Source organism: Armigeres subalbatus, chromosome 2, assembly GCF_024139115.2.
Source record: "Armigeres subalbatus isolate Guangzhou_Male chromosome 2, GZ_Asu_2, whole genome shotgun sequence".
Lineage (NCBI taxonomy): Eukaryota > Metazoa > Arthropoda > Insecta > Diptera > Culicidae > Armigeres > Armigeres subalbatus.
In genome coordinates this window covers 118,346,691-118,364,122 of record NC_085140.1, presented here as the reverse complement: position 1 = coordinate 118,364,122, position 17,432 = coordinate 118,346,691, and the positions used below count along the sequence as shown (strand labels likewise).

The following is a 17,432-nucleotide window of genomic DNA, read 5'->3' as shown; positions in this document are numbered from 1 at the left end:
GTGCCTGAAAAATGCGTGACATTTTTTACGTATAAATTTATATTTTGGCCATAACTTCCGATCCCATAGTCCGACCTGGCCAATTTCCAATAGGAAATAATGGGAAAGGATTCTGTGTCGAATGCAACTTGTTGCGAGCAAATCGGTTGAGGATAAGTGCCTGAAAAATGCGTGACATTTTTTACGCGATTTTTCTGTATGAATTTGTATTTTGGCCATAACTTCCGATCCCATAGTCCGACCTGGCCAATTTGCAATAGGAAATAATGGGAAAGGATTCTGTGTCGAATGCAATTCGTTGCGAGCAAATCGGTTGAGGATAAGTTCCTGAAAAATGAGTGACATTTTCTACGCGATTTTTACGTATAAATTTGTATTTTGGCCATAACTTCCGATCCCATAGTCCGACCTGGCCAATTTCCAATAGAAAACAATGGGAAAGGATTCTGTGTAGAATGCAATTTGTTGCAAGCAAATCGGTTAATGATAAGTGCCTGAAAAATGAGTGAGATTATTTTGCGCACACACATACACACAGACATCACTTCAATTCGTCGAGCTGAGTCGATCGGTATATAACACTATGGGTCTCCGGGCTTTCTATAAAAAGTTTGTTTTTGGAGCGATCATATAGCCTTTACCGTATACTTAGTATACGAGAAAGGCAAAAATGAGTGAGAATTTTTCTTGTCAACAAATGTATTTTGGCCATTACTTCGAATCCCATAGTTCGATTCGACCAATTTTCAATACGAAACTATGGGACAGGATTTCGCGTCGAACGAAACTTGTTGCGAGCAAAACGGTTAAGAATAAGTGCCTGCAAAATGAGTGAGAATTTTGTACGTGTTTATCATGTGAAAAAGTGGATTTTGGCCATAACTTCGAAACCCATAGTCCGATCTGTCCAATTTTCAATACGAAACAATGGGACAAGATTCTGCGTTGAATGAAACTTGTTGCGAGTAAATCAGCTAAGAGTAAGTATCTAAAAAGTGAGTGAGAATTTTTGTTGTAAAAAAATATATTTTGGCCATAACTCCGAAGCCCATAGTCCGATTCGGCCAATTTTCAATACGAAACAATGGGACAAGATTCCGCGTCGAATGCGAGCAAATCGGTTAATGATAAGTGCCTGAAAAATGAGTGAGATTATTTTGCGCACACACATACACACACACATACACACACACATACACACACACATACACACACACACATACACACAGACATCACTTCAATTCGTCGAGCTGAGTCGATCGGTATATAACACTATGGGTCTCCGTGACTCCTATAAAAAGTTCGTTTTTGGAGCGAACATATAGCCTTTACGTATACTTTGTATACGAGAAAGGCAAAAAGGATCAGGTGAAACTTTAGAGTCGCTTAACGATATTCAATTCAGCAATTAATCATCACTTATGCAGCATTACAAAAAAATTGTCCCACTCGTCATGTGGCTTAGGAGCTATATTCATATTGTCTGAAATTGAAAGATACAAATTTATAATTACAATTGATAATCGAACTTGGGTACATTAATTGATAGTCACTTACTTTAGTATATGTTCTACCTGGAGTTAACAAGTTAAAACTATGTGCATTCTGTCATGTCTGAATAAGGGTTGAACGGTTTTGAACAAAGGTTGTATTGTAACTGAATAAGCGATTCGAGTGCTTCGTAAGAACACATGTATTAGCTAGCAAAAGCATAAGTGTTGTTTATAATTTAGTGCTCAACCAGATGCTGAACATCGTAAATCTCCGGAGAAGTTCAATAAAATGAAGAAAAATACAAATAAAATTCCTCCAAGGTGTGGAAGAAACATATGCTTTATTTATTTATAGATACCTTCGACAGTTTCGCTGTCGTCGAAACGAACGGAAAAAAACTTATCCTAAACCTATCGTCACTTTCGCTATGTTTTGAAGTGGCCAAACATAAACGCCGCTGCACTCATCAAAGACCGTTTATTAGGGTGGCCTAAAAACACTTTTTCAAATTTTTTGATGGGCCGCCCTCTCATTCGGTTGTATTTGATGCCCTGATGCTCTGGACAAAATTTCAGCCAAATCGGTCAACGTTTGGGCGGTGCTAAACTCGTTGGAAGTTTATATAGAAAAATGTATGCAGAAACATCCAAAAACAGTGATATGCAGTTGGACGGCACTATTTACGATCAAGAACCATGATACTCATTCAGTTCTTGTAGAATTAAATACAGAATGTTATGCAAAAAGTTCTTTATTAGGCAAAAATGTTGGCATTTTACGGGAGTGTTGTAGGGGTGATTTTTTTTTTCAAAGGTAAAAGAAACGAAATTTGCTCAAACCCCACTTCAGACAAATGCTTATAACTTAGCCAGTCAAACTCTAATATCCTCGCGGTTTTCTGCATAACATTCTGTATTAAATTCTTTAAGATCTGAATGACTATCATATTTCTTCATCGTAAGTTGTGCCTTCCAACTGCAATTCACTGTTTTTGGATGTTTCTGCATACATTTTTGCATATAAATTTCCAACGAGTTTAGCACCGCCCAAACGTTGACCGATTTGGCTGAAATTTTGTCCAGAGCATCAAGGCATCAAATAGAACCGAATAAGAGGGCGGCCCATCAAAAAAAATTAAAAAAGTTTTTCCCATACTAATTTGAGCCACCCTACCGTTTATCCATGTTGACGTTGAGCTCAATCGAAGTGTCCTCCGAAATGTACTTGAAACGATTTTTCAGACGAACCTCCAAGCCTTGATGCCAGTATCTTCAACCAGGTACGTCCTTAATGAAATCACTAGTATTTTGAGGAGTTGCCAGTAATAATGTTCGTAAATCAGAAGGCAGATCATTATTTCGATATTGGTGTTTTATAACTCGCAAGAAACCTTTCAAGCTGGCTAATATTATCTTCAATTGCCCATTTCCGTAATGCTTCTCTTGATCCTTCATCGTAGGCTCGAATGCTTTTGATATGCGATCGATTTCCTCTTCCGCCAACTCATAAGTTAGTGAATCATTAATATCAGCCCCTTCACTGCCACGATCGTCATCTTTCTCCGTGCTGGGACCTGCCAATGAAGTTTTCCCCGGTATTATATCGTCATCAGGAATATCGTTGTTGCCGTTTAATTAATCAAATAAAAATGGCCGAGTGATATTTTATCATTCACAAAACCTCCAACAGATTACATTTCGATATTGTATTTCTTCAGTATACTTATTTCGAAAACATCGTTAAGTGATCGAGGAGGACAAAATCCCTTTCATTATATTCGGAAAACATGGTCTTCAAAATTTTCTCACATTACCCAGCTCTTTTTTTTCAGATTTCTATAAAAAAGGTCCCTTTTGATTTTTTCAGATTAGTGATCAACTTTAGATATTTATTACGATCCGTACAAACTTAGTGACTTAGTGATTAATGACTTGTTATTATATTTAATGGTTGATTAAAAGACTCCTTGTGCTCATCATTGAATACTACAGATAGGCTGGTGGTGAAGTGGTGAAGAAGATGCATAATCTTCTATTGGGTATCATATCCAGCATGCGATGATAAACTGAACAAGAGAAATTCTATATACTCAATAAGCTACTGTTCGACTTGATGATCAGCTATAATCTTATTCAGCTATTGAAACCATTAACCAACCATTGTTCAGCTATTGCTTTCACGTTTCAGGAATTATTGTTACTTGAGATGCTTCCTATCGGGCACAGAACTTTCGCGATATTTGGTTAGGTTGAGTACGCGATTAATTGTGTTTTGATCAGCACACAGAAGGTTCGCGCGATCTCGCAAGTTCTAGTCAATTATGGAATAGCAACTGCGAAGTGTGCGGTCATAATATTCATACTCATGTTTATTTCTTATTTCTTCTTTCTTTTTCCTCCTTTCTTCATTTTTTCATTTTCCTTCTCTCCTTTTCTTTTTCTTTCCTTCGTATTTCTTCCTCCTTCTTTCCTGGGTTGCTGCTTATATTATAGGCAATTTTGCTTGCTTTGAATAAAGGCAGCATACAAACAAATGTAAAGTGTAATAATGCACTATCTGTGAGAGTGCGATCTAGATTATATGATTCGAATATTTTCAAATATTCAGCGAGTAAAAAAGTTTAGAAAAATGAAAACTGTCTTCGAAATTGCAATTGCAAAAAAGCTATATGTTCTAGCCTTCACTTTATCTCTTTAAACACATTGCAAATGTTAATTATTGGCTGCCGCATAATTTTGAAATTTACTGCTAATCAAAACCATGGCAGTTCAGTTGCTCTCGCAGTGCGATACTCTCAAAGATTTTTTTTCTAAAATAAAAACAATGCTTCAGGTGGGAATGGTGCATAATGCACTACTGAAGAAAGCTTATTATAAAACTTGTGCACACACATACAGACATACACATACAGACATCACCTCAATTCGTCGAGCTGAGTCGATTATATAACATTATGGATTTTCGAGCCTTCTCTCCTACAGCCTTTCCGTATACTTAGTATACAAAAAGGAAAAATAGACTCTGCTTCATACAAAGCGTCGTGGATACCCCAAAATGCCATTTCCCAGAGTTGTCGTAGAATATTACTTTTGCTACACCCTAAGCTATCATTTGAAGGTTGAACCTCCAACTTTCTTGACTTTATGCAACTTTGGGACACCCAGAAGTACATCTACCACTTTTATTGGCAACGGTTTTCGGTTTTGTTTTATTTTGTTCCCATTAATAGTGGTACATGTGCACTTTGTTCCAATAAACTTGAAATTGGTCAAAAATCTTTGTATATTTTTCAATACTACATTTAGGGAAATCAGTCATAACATGTTGGTACAGTTGTGTTACAGAAAATTGCAAATTTGAATTCAGTATTTGAAGTTTTCGGAAAAATGCGTCTTCTGTAAAGTTTACTCAATGTGACCAATGCGCCACTTCTGCTGACACCGGTTTAATTGTTCCTTGATATGATGCGGTAATTTTTGGGTGCTGAGTGCTATTATTGTGATATTGCATGTATTTATTAATGAGTGGAAGGTGATACCAAAACAATAACATCTTACATTATCGTAATAATATCAACAAGGGAAAAAATATCATTAATGTGAATGGTACAGTGGTACACCCAACCAGGGGATGGCAGATTTTAATACAGTTCTGCATAAGAACCTTACAGAAACTGTATAATTGTATAATTGGGCATATACAATTCTGTAAGCTTTTTATACAAATATTGTATTAAAATAATACAGATTTGTATTATTTTAATACAATATTTGTATAAAAAGCTTACAGAATTGTATATGCCCAGATTTTATACAATAATTGTCAGATTTGTTTTTTGGGTGTAGGTAGTCGGAAGAAAAGTGTTTCTGTGGTTAATTTGAAAAGGTTTAACAGATGCACAATGTCGTTAACCATTTTTACACTACCGCAACAATAGAACATACAACAACGATAGGATGTTCCCATACTGCCTCTACCCTGATTTCGTATCTATCACGAAAAGTTTGGTTTTTTCGACTCTCGCTGTTTTGTTATTACCTACTGAATCACACCATCATGGCGCAAAGCAAAACTTAACAGTCGTGTATTCTGCCTTCTGATGCTAAATTTTGAATCTCCGTTCATCCTAAGTAGAATACCTAACATTGGATTCAATTGGTAGCTATATCTGCCTTATGGTACTGATCCGGTGTTCAACCTGCTTGTCCACCATTACTGCGCCATATTTTCCACGTGAAAATGTGCACATGGACCCCAAAAGGCAAGCAAACCGCGCGCTGCTGCAGGCTGTCAGCAACCGTCACCGAAAATAACACAATACTCGTTCGTTAGCAACCGAGAGGAATTGAAAACCGTGGTCTATTTCCCCCGCGCTGCTGGCTGGAGTCGGGATCGGGGCCGCGGTATTCAAGACAGGCAAAGGTACGCGCGTACCCGAGCACAGAACAGTCAACAATTGTGCTAATCAAATTCCATACTGGTTAAGCGGAAACACAAATGACGGCTTACAGGCAAATGCTCTCCGGAACTGACATTTGCATGTAAATCCTACTTTGCCCCCAACTAGGAGTCGAACGGGCGCGGGGTGGGTTGGTCGTTGGTCGCGAGGGCCGGAGAGCGCAAAATTTGTCGAAAAACGTTCCGAAAATGGGCAAAATTTGTGCACGAAATGTGGGTTTCAGTCAGTCAACCAACGAACAACGGTCGGGTTGGCTGAGGGGGGTTCCCCCAATATGTAGCAGCGCCATTTTAATGCCTGTTGAGAATGGCTTGACTTGGCTCAGTTCCCCGCCGGGTTGCATTCATATTTGAGCAACAGGAGAACGAGAAAAGCATTTATCATGACAACCGTAAGAGATCGGCCAGGCGAACGAATATGAGAAGGGAAAGCTTTTATCTATTCAACAGAATCCTAGGAAGCCTGTATAATATGTCGACAATTTAGTGAGCGGACCCGGATGCCAGTCACAGAGTGGTAACATTTTTGTGATGTATGATAAAATTGTTATTTTGGTGATTTTACGCATGAGATTCATATTCAGATGCTCGTCTAAAACATAATTTTGGCGGCAGAGGTCCATTCAACATTTTATGTTCCGTAATGACAAATTTGGAATGCTTTCGAAGCTCGTGTTTTTATTCTAGCATAGCATCTTTTGGTTGGACACAAATCGGGTTCAATCAAACTTGCTTTCCTATTTTCCGGGTATATGACCCCAGTTTAAAAATTCGATTTTTGCATATGTACAACATCTTATCCAACATTTCGTTAAAATTAATCCATAAGGGAAAATGGTATAGACCTTTTGTTATAGATTTTTGTTCCCAGATTTTCCTATCGGGAATAAAACACGTATTCATAACTGTTCAATATTAAGATGTCCGGGTATTCTAGAATACTTTTCAAAGTGAAAAAGTACTCGTTAAACAAAATCATTCGGAAAACTTTTTGAGGGATACCAATACTTTCACACAAAAAGGTGCTGATTGCATCTGACAATTCGTGACAGCGCTAGCTGGTTGCAGATGAAGTTACATTTTTTCCTCTTTGCAAGTCCCGTCCCAGGTTGAAACCATTGCGTTTTCTTTAAAGATTTCCCCCCGTAAAAGATACACGCACAATGTATTGTGCCTTGCCACAAAATGACAACTTTTGTAATCATTTTTCAAGGCTGTCATAGGTGTGAAAAATTTCTCCGCAGTACAAAAAGCACGTGCTATCGAAGCAATCATTTTCAAAAATATCAAAGTAGCTTTTTTTTCTGCAGGTATGTTTTTCTTAGGCGACTATCTGGCGCTTAGTTTTCGTTGCGTTTAAAAATAAGGGAGGAGTAGATTTTTTATGCGCGGTACAATATTAGATTGAAATGTTGAAAAACGCACTAGCATTAGCATTAGCATTGAGCAATTCGCACAATTTCGTAGGTGGTACAAGCCAAGGCTATTGTATGAGAGTAGCATCACTTTCATCCGTTACCACAGATATTGATTTGGGACTAATCACTATCTCTTAGATGGAAGCAATGCACCCTCCAATAGTCGAGATTTGTCCTGGCCACGTCCTTGCGAATGCTGAGGAAGGGGAAGGATGGTTAGTTGGACACCTACTTGAGAAAGATGCAGAGAACTCTACGACCTCTCATACGTGCCACAGGAGGTTTTGGGATTGTGTGGAAGGTTATAACAGTAGGAATCGTTTTGGTAGAACGTGAAACACAGAAAGAACTAAGATAGAAATACAAAGTAGGAAAGGGACGAGCCTGGAATTGAACCCACGACCTCCTGCTTATAAGGCAGAAGCGGTAACCACTAGACCACCGATCTCGTGTAGATTGAAATGTTGAAAAACGCACTAAATGAAAAAAAAAAGTTTTGTAGGTGAGGGGAATTTTTACGTAGCTAACGTAATGATTGAGGCGTAACAAAGCTTGCCGAGTAAAAGTTAGTTTTACGAAACAGCTGAAAATCTACCTACTATTTACCGTTGACTTAAATCCCGAACATGACTCATTTACTGCAAGTGTTCAAAACGTACAAAAAGTTCAGAAGGAATCGAATTGATGTTTATTCATCAACCAAATATATTTGCAATATTGGCATTCCAAGTGTAGAACATCTCAAGAGTAGAGGAGGGGAAGAATGTAGTGAATAAGATTGGATTAAGGAGTTATGATAAAATTATTAATGAAAAATATCATTATTAGCATTTCCTTGTAATCTACATTTCACATATGTTCTAATGACATGCACTTATTTATTGAGTAACTCAATTTAGCGTGTATAGAGATAACGCAAAAATGTTTACAGTTTTTCGAGTCGGTGTCAGACAAATCGACGACGGAGTGCAGTTTGCTGAGTATTTATTGATGCGACGAACGGTCGAGCTTAGAAACCTCGTCCGGTTTACGACACTGTTATCAGTTTAAGTCCCTTGGGCGGTCGAGTTTAGGTGATATCATACGACTTATCGTTCGTCTTGAGGAGCCCGGGGTGCCTAGAACGCTAGATATGTGAAGACTTATATCCACTGGCACGATAGGGTACATATGTCAACATATGTCAATATTTTCCCAGAAATTTGAATATACACGCCAATTTTGATAAATCCTTGAGAAGCACCCAAAAGAATTTCTGAAGGAATTTCAGAAAGAATTTATGGAGGAATTTTCGAAAGCAGACCATATTTTGAACATTATAAACGTTAAATGGTCCATAAGCTTTTCCGCCATAGTTATTTGTTTTGTTTACTTACTTGATGGTAAGTAAGTTTGCTGGAATTCCTATGTACCTGAGACATATTATTAGATTTATGCGTAGAACGGCAGTTCAGCTCTTCGATGAACCTACGCCGAATGGTGTATCCTTCTCCACTGAACTCGATCCTGGGCCAATCGCTTCCAGTCGCCCTGAACATTGAGCGCCCTCAGATCCTCTTCAACAGCAAAAAGCCATCGTGTACGCGGCCTTCCACGAAGCCTGCGGCCTCTTCCGGGTTTTCTAATAAATATTATCGTCACTTCATTTATCACTTCTTCCGGCATACGAACAACGTGTCCAGCCCACCGTAGTTTGCCGTGTTTTTATTATTTATTCAGACTAAGACCGACCTGATCGATCACCTTGCCCGCTGCGCACCTCGCCTTCTTGTGCCCGTCGGATCGTTGTCGAGAACCATTTTCACCGAGTTACTGTCCGACATTCTGGCTACGTGCCCGGCCCACCGCAGTCTTCCGACGCACATCACCCGATCCATCGTCGCTTTGATCAACCGTGTCAGTTTATCCGGAAATCCGTGTTCGTGCATTAGCTGCCATAGCTGGTCCCGATCGATTGTATCATATGCGGCTTTGAAGTCGATGAATAGATGATGTGTGGGCACGTTGTAAACGCGGCATTTCTGCAGTAATTGACGAATGGCGAACACCTGGTCCGTGGTGAAGCGTTCGCCCATAAAGCCCACCTGGTGCTGCCCCACGAACTCCTTTGCAATTGGTGCTAGTCGACGGCATAAAATTTGGGAGAGTACCTTGTAGGCGGCGTTCCGCTATGTGATTGCGCGGTAGTTGCTACAATCCAGCTTATCGCTCTTTTTGTAGATGAGACACACGACACCTTCCATCCACTCCTGCGGCAAAACTTCCTCCTCCCAAATCTTGGTAATGACCCAGTGCAGCGCTCTAGCCAGTGCCTCACCACCGTGTTTTAATTACTCTACTGGTAGTTGGTCAACCCCAGGGGCTTTGTTGTTCTTCAGCCGGCCAATCTCCTCCTGGATTTCTTGGAGATCCGGAGCCGGTAAAATTGTGTCCTGCGCGCGTTCTCCCAGGTCCATCACCATACCGCCATCTTCGTCTGCCACATAGCCATTTAGGTGCTCTTCGTAGTGCTGCCGCCATATTTGGATCACCTCACGCTCGTTCGTAAGAAGGTTCCCGTTTATGACCTTACACATATCAGGCTGTGGCACGTGGCCCTTACGTGAACGGTTCAACTTCTCATAGAACTTTCGTGTGTTATTAGCGCGGTACAGTTGCTCCGTCTCTTCACGGTCTCGATCTTCCTGCTGACGCTTTTTCCTCCGGAAAATCGAGTTTTGTCTGTTCCGCGCCTGTTTATATTGTGCCTCGTTCGCCCTCGTGCGGTGTTGCAGCAATCTCGCCCATGCTGCATTCTTCTCTTCCACTAACTGTTCACATTCGCCGTCATACCGCCGTCATACCGGAAGAAAGAATGAAAAGAGGAGGAATAAAGGAGGAAGAAAGAAGGAGGAAAAAAGAAATATAAACGGAAGAAAGAAAGAAAAAAAACGAAGGAAAGGTAGAAAGAAGAACGAAGAAAGACAGTAGGAAGAAAGAAGAAAGGAAGGAAGAAAAAAGAAAGAAGGAAAAAAGAAAGATGGAAAAAAGTAGGAAAAAAGTAAGAAGAAAAACGGAAGTAAGGAAGAAGAAAGGAATAAGAATGGAGGAAAGAATGAGGAAAGAAGGAGAAAAAAAAGAAAAATGGAAGAGAAAGAAAGAAAGAAAAGAAAGCGTAAAGAACGAAAAATTGAAGAAAGTTAAAAGAAAGAAGGAAGAATAGCACGAAACAAAAGGAAGAATAAAAGGGGGAGAGATAAAGAAGAAAAAGAGAAGAAATAAGAAGTAAAGAAGAAAGGAGGAAAAAGAAGAAAGCATGTAGGAAGAAAGAATGAAAAAAGATGGAAAAAATAAGAAAGAAACAAGGTGGAAAAAGGGAGAAAGATGAAGGAAGAAAAAAAGAAAAAAAGAAAGAAGTTAGAAATAAAGAAGGTGAAATATGGAAGGAAGAAAGAAGTAAGGAAAAAGAAAGGAGGAAAAAGAATTGAAGGAAGGAAACAGATGAAGTAAGAAGGAAAAAGGAAGAAGGAAGAAAAAAGAAAGACCTTTTGGTCCTTCCGACTTTTGGTCCTTCCGACCTTTGGTCCTTCGACCTTTTGACGCAGTTTTTTTGTTTCGACCTTTTGTCCCTTCGACCTTTTGACCCTTCGACCTTTTGTCCTTTCGACCTTTTGACCTTCGACCTTTTGTCCTTCGACGTTTTGACTTTCGACATTTTGACATTCGACTTTTTGTCCTACAACCCATGCAACGCCGATCCGTATCCATGCAGCGGGGGCCTATCCATATCCTTGTCTTGCTTTTTGAATATCACCAGTAAAACGCTAAACCCGGGATTTAACTCTACCTGTCTACATTTCAAGCTGGATAATTTGTTCAGTAACAAGATTTTGTTTTATGAAGAGCTAGTACGTATTTAAATACTTAACTTGTTTTTTAGAAGTCAGTTTAGCCTGGGACGAAATCGATGTCATTGTTCAGTAATTGCTTGACCGACTTTTAGGTCAAGAAAATTTTGACGCCGGGTTTTCTCAAAACAATGAACTTTTCATGAAAAACTATTTGGAATCGGTTATGTAGTAAGGTGTCCGCTACTACGCCTACCAAATATTTTTTTCGATGAAAGTGCTTAATTTTGAGAAATTGAACCTTAGATGCCTTTTGCCATACTGATTCCAGAAAGTTAACTCCTAGAGTGCCGCTGTTAAATAACATTTTTATTTTTGACTTACCTGATTACCACCAGGGTGTCAAAAATCTTTGTTTGCAGATGACACGAGCCTCTCACCCAAAGAGCGAAGCCTTCGTGTCATTTGTAGTAGATTGCAAAAAAGTTTGGATATTTTCTCAAAATGAATAATGTCCCCGAATGCTTCCAAAACTTAGCTTATAATTTTCCCACATAAGCCTAGACCTTCTTATTTGAAACCTTCTAGCAGACATATTGTCACAGAACACAATATTTCGGCAGATCGCGCGATCGTTCTGTTGTCCGAAACAAAAGAAAACACGCACTAATACATGGGCATTATCCGAAGAAATGTACCAACAAACAAAATTTTCAATCGTGACAGTTAAAGTTAGACCAAACAATAGACAAAAAACGACAGTATTTCCCCCTGAAGAAGACACAATCCTCGTGTCGAAACGTTGGGTTAATGACATACTCGTTTTATTAAATTGAGACAGAGAGTCGTTAAAACAGATGTTTATAATAAATGTCAAAATTCACAGAAAATTAGTATTTTTTTTATCTTCCATACAATTGGTATGAAACGAAAAAAATATTGATATTATTGCTAACACTCCTTTGTGTTTGACCATATGTTTTTCAAAATAAAAACAAACATTTGAATTGCATTTGGCTGGCAGCTGGCAGTGCAGCCTAATTTTGAGTAACCAGTGCTTACACATTGAGGATAATGTTGGTCCTTTGTGTAATAGCAGCTGACCTGGAAATAACTAAGTAATAACTGTGGGAGGTCATTCATGCTAATGCTCATGTTCATATTTAATTTTTGCTTAATAAAATTTAACATAAATCAACCAGACGGAGTTTAGTACTAGATGGGTTTCGATTCCGCACGGTAAACCTTTTTGAACGAGAATGAGAGATCATCCGGCATCGGCGGCTTTTGCGTGCTACACATACATATAACATATCTATATTATAAAGAATTGATACAGAAGCTCTTCAGCCAGAAGCCAGAGGAAATCGTTCGGAAATATATGTCTATTCCAGTTTTCCACTCTGCTCCCCGTACACCTAAAGGGCGATGTAGCCATTCGCTCCAGATTGGGTATCCGCAACACGGAAATATGACCCAGAGAGCGCAGTGATAATTTATGGTTATGGCATCTGACATGACATCTGTTTATCCAATATGAAGGAGCAAGATTATCTATGGCTTGCTGAACTTCGGGTTCCATCTCCGTTGGAGCAACACTCCGTTCAAGAATCGGACTCCGTACGTCAATGGATCCAGAAGGCGGCTGGCCAACCACCCTCATTCACATGTATGCAGGCAGACACCACTTCATCGACCGTAGCCAAAGAACCACACACAAACAGCACAGGCTATCAGCTTAGTCAGTGGTTGGATGAGAAGGTAGTGGCGCTGTGTACCAACCAAACCAAGCAAACACTCCCAGTCCGATGATCCTGCAGGCGACGGCCCACGAGAGCGGATGTCATCCGAAGCCAAACGCTCCTATGTGTGCTGCTTTAGATTCAAATTATAATGCCACAAATCTACATAGATTTTGATAAAGTGGGCAAGCCACCGAATACGACTGCATATTTCGGGAGTTTAGGGAGAGAACAAACATACGCATTCCGCCGTTGGATAGAGGGTCCGTGTGGGTGGAGGTCACCCGGTACCTATCCATGTCGGTACGTGTCACGGGGCTTTGCGGTTACACTAATGTAGGGAGTGTGTTGGAATAGAAAGCCAATTCGGAAAACTGGTTGCCTATGACAAGTGTAAATTTTCCAGCTGAAAAATGATGATTCACTCCTTTCAGTATGCAAATGACAGGAATAGAAACGGAAGAGATCGTTTTGGTAGTTTATGTCAGAGTAGTTTGTGGAAATGAAGAAGTCTGAAACGTTAGTTCATTATATTCAGCTTTGTAGTCACAGAATTTCATTTATGATTCTATGGCTTCTACGAGACAGCATTTGCATAACAAGGCAAGCAGGAATCCGCTTCTATACGATGGTGAAAGCCAGGATCATAACTCAAACTAATATAAATGGATGTCACACAAGATTGACTTCTGTTTCGGTTTAAAAGTAAACACATGAATGATTCTCACAGTTCAAGGAAGCTTTTCAATTTCCCATGACTATGTGTCTTCCTTTGATACATAATAATCCAGAAATAATGCTAAACGATACTTGGTCGTAGAATAGAAGATTATTTCCGTAATACCTCGTATCGATAACTGTCATCAGATAATTAATTCCCGCCAGTATAAATTATTCCAACTTCTCTTCATCAACGAACTAATGTTCACCAATTAAAATTCTACCCCGGAAACAATTCCACCGTTGCGTTATACGCTCTGGCTGCTGGATCGATTATCGCAGTTCTTACGAGCTACGACGAAATGGCGATGATGAATGTTAGCGAATAAATTTTGCAAACACATCATGCTGCTGGTGTTGAGTGGGCCATAATACCTCTAACGCTAGTCGGAAGAAATACTCACTGTTGTAGGGCAGCGGAACAGCAATCGTGAACAACAGCTGGAGTATCAATCCGGCGAAAAAATTTTATCCTCGAAAGCTCCATTCTGCTTCCTGCCACGGCGGCCACGATGACAACGTTTCAGCTATTTATCCTTATGATTGATGCCCACCCCGCTCCGAGGGTTTGTAACTTGACGACGGAGAAAGACGCACTTTTCGCGTGCTTCGGATGATTCACTGCTGTCTTAGCTGCCTGCGGGATAGGAGAGGAAAGAAGAAATTTTATTAATTAAATTATGCTTCTCTGAATTAATTCGGTTGTTTGACAAGCGCCCTCGTTTCGAGGGCGTTTTATTTTGGAGTTTCTCGACACGTTTCGTGAATGGATGGGTGAAGGTGTTGGAAAGTGCTGATGGTGTGAGCATGTTATACGATCTCTCAACAAGTTCGTGCTTGTCGTGATTTAGAACAATATTTAACACCGGTGTACATACATAAATGATTAAACTTCGTGGTGTAGAATTCGTAATTCTTGTGAATTGGATAAGGCAAAGAGCATTTATGATTACCTGAACATGTTTCTGAAATCAGACACTATTGTTCGAAATTGCAGCTCTAGAGTTTCTGTCGCAGTTTTTCTCACATCTGATATATTCATGTTATCAGAAATAGTGGAATGAAAATCAGATTGACATGTTTATGCCTTTCTCGTATAACTAAGTTGTACCGAAACGCTATAATTTCACTCCAAAAACGAACTTTTTATAGAAGACTCAGAGGCCTCGAACCAAGAGTTTGATGCGTGATTTCTCTTGTTTCGGACAGCAGAACGATCGCGCGATCGGCCGAAATATTGTGTTCTGAATTGCGCGGCCGGTAATAAGAGTAGCCATCGAACAAGTAAATGTAGTGCATGTTTTAGTCGTCGGGAAAGAAATAAAATATCTATCTGGTGTTCGGTGGCTCATGCGCATGTCGCGCGCGGTCGAAAAAAGCGCGTTCTTCAATAGTTTGCTGTAGCCATCGAGCAAGTGAGTTCAGAGTGCTGTGCTTCCGTGCGGTCGTCCAAAACGCGTTTCAGTTTTCATATGCCACCGGGCGTGCATGTTTTAACTTTTAACCCGGATTAGTGTTATTTTCCATCCCATATATCGCATCGCTTACCAAAGTGAATCCAGATAAATTATCCTTGGTAACTAAAACGATATCCTATCCCAAGACAATCGTGGAGATGCAGAGGTATACTCGGTCTCTAGTAGCAACGAGAGTCGGACTAACAATCCTCCCATTCCTATATGACCGTAAAGACGTGGCCGGCGCCGTTATTGACTTTAAATATTTGAGCTCACGAAACGTGTACATTGAGAATGGGTAGCTAATCCCAAGCCCCATTCATTGTGTTCTCTATACAATTTCGCAAGCTCAGTCAATCACGGAGTAGCAACTAAGAATTGTGCGGTCATAATGCTCATGCTCATGCTCATGCTCAAGGCTAAGAGGCCTCGAACCGACGAACTGAGCAAATCTGTCTGTCCGTGTGAATGTATGAATGTTAGGGTGGTCAATCAATTTTGCTCCACAACGCTCATCAAATTCTGTTATACATTCTGAGTGTCCTCCGAAAATGTGATATCATTTAGATGAAAACTGATTTAGCACAAGTCGTTTCAAGTTTGCATGCAAATTAGTATGGGGAAATATATTTTTTCATTATATGGATTATAGTTGCGCATGCTACGAACCATCCTCGGTACCCAGTAATGTAATCGGTAATCAGTACGTAATTTATGAACGTTTTAGTACGTTAGTACACTTTTTTTCAATCAAAGCAAATTGTTGGTGAAATGTAAAAATAAATGTCTTCATAATGGAAAAAGTATAGTTCTGCTGGTATCGACCGAATCAATGTGATGCTATTATTTTTCATCTCGAAGTGTTCCAACTCCGATCTCCTGTTTTAGCGCAAGCATAGCCTTATGGATTATTAATTGAAACTGATAATTCACAATTCAGTAGCACGAGACTAAGAACGGCAGCACCAATGTCGATTATGATTGATTAGGGACCAGAATGATTCACGCTGGGCAGAATCCTAATAGTTTTCAGCAATGTGCAGTCGGCTTATTTGCGCACTGCGCAGGCGCTACCTTCTGACGGTACCGGTTGACGATATTTATGATGATAGCTCAAGGATGCGATCCTCCTTGACGCTAATGGCTCTCAGTCGGAGGAACAAACGTCTTTTACTTTATGGACCTTATGTAGCTAAAATCACTGGCTGTATGAAATGGCGGTCCTCGGAGATTGAATGACTACAGTATGCATTTTTCCATATATTTTGTCGATTTTTTCCCATATAAACTTCACGCTAGTAAAGCATCCACTTAGACTTGACGGATCTGGTTGATTTTTTTTTCAGTTGCTACTGGGAGCAAAAAACTTTATTTTCAGGGTGTATACTGCCGTGAATCGCATATTTGTCCCATCTTTGCTGGGTTTCCTATTCATATGGGACAAATATGCGATTCACGGCAGTATACGTCTCGTAAAAATTATTCTATTTTTTTTATATAAGTGTGGTACACCCTATTTTTGATGTTAATTATCATCAATCTCATTTTGTTAGCAAATTTATTAGTTTGTCTATTGGCTAAGATATTAATACTGAAAATTTCCCATAATTATCCATTAAAAAAAAATCTTTTGTTGATATACTAATACCTCGACTATTGGTACCGTTACCCTATAGGTGCAAAAGAGTCAATTTTATTAAGGATCCTAGTGAGTTTTTTCGGGACTATTTTTCATCGAGTTTCGGCTGATGATAGTAGCCATTTAACGGTGTGTTCCGAAAAGTGTACGTAATTCCCGTTCCAGTGGTCTCCGATGAATAATCGGCCGGATCCCTCAGCGGCGACAGCACTTTTTGACTTGGAGAATTTTGAGGCATCATTCGGCCAGTGAAGCTCTATGTTGGCGTGATTCTTTTTTCGGATGAAATGTGATGTTCCCATACTGTCTGGTGGCTAAAAAATCGGGCGGAGCTCTCGGGACGGAGACCCGCATCCAGTGACCTAAGATCCGAACTAGGGTGGACCACTCTTATATGAAACAATTTAAAATCATTTTTTCGAAACGTTATATGGGTGAATGCATACTTTCCACTTTTGTACCTCTAGGACTATCTTAGTGACATTTACTATCTTAATGACATTTACTATCTTTACGCGTGGCGCGTTTTCCCCCAGCTGAAAAACCAATGTTTACTCTACATATTATAATTTTTTTTATTATTTCATAAAATCACACGCGGTTTTCGGGAGCCTCTTCACATTAATGTTAAAATTGTATATCTAACTTTATAATGTGTCCCGGATCAGCTTCCTGGA

General features: G+C 39.7%; 1 pseudogene; it reads right to left on the bottom strand.

Moving 5' to 3' along the window:
* Positions 1-17,432, bottom strand: part of LOC134210722 (leukocyte receptor cluster member 8 homolog) — a 308,392-nt pseudogene that overhangs the window by 103,073 nt on the left and 187,887 nt on the right.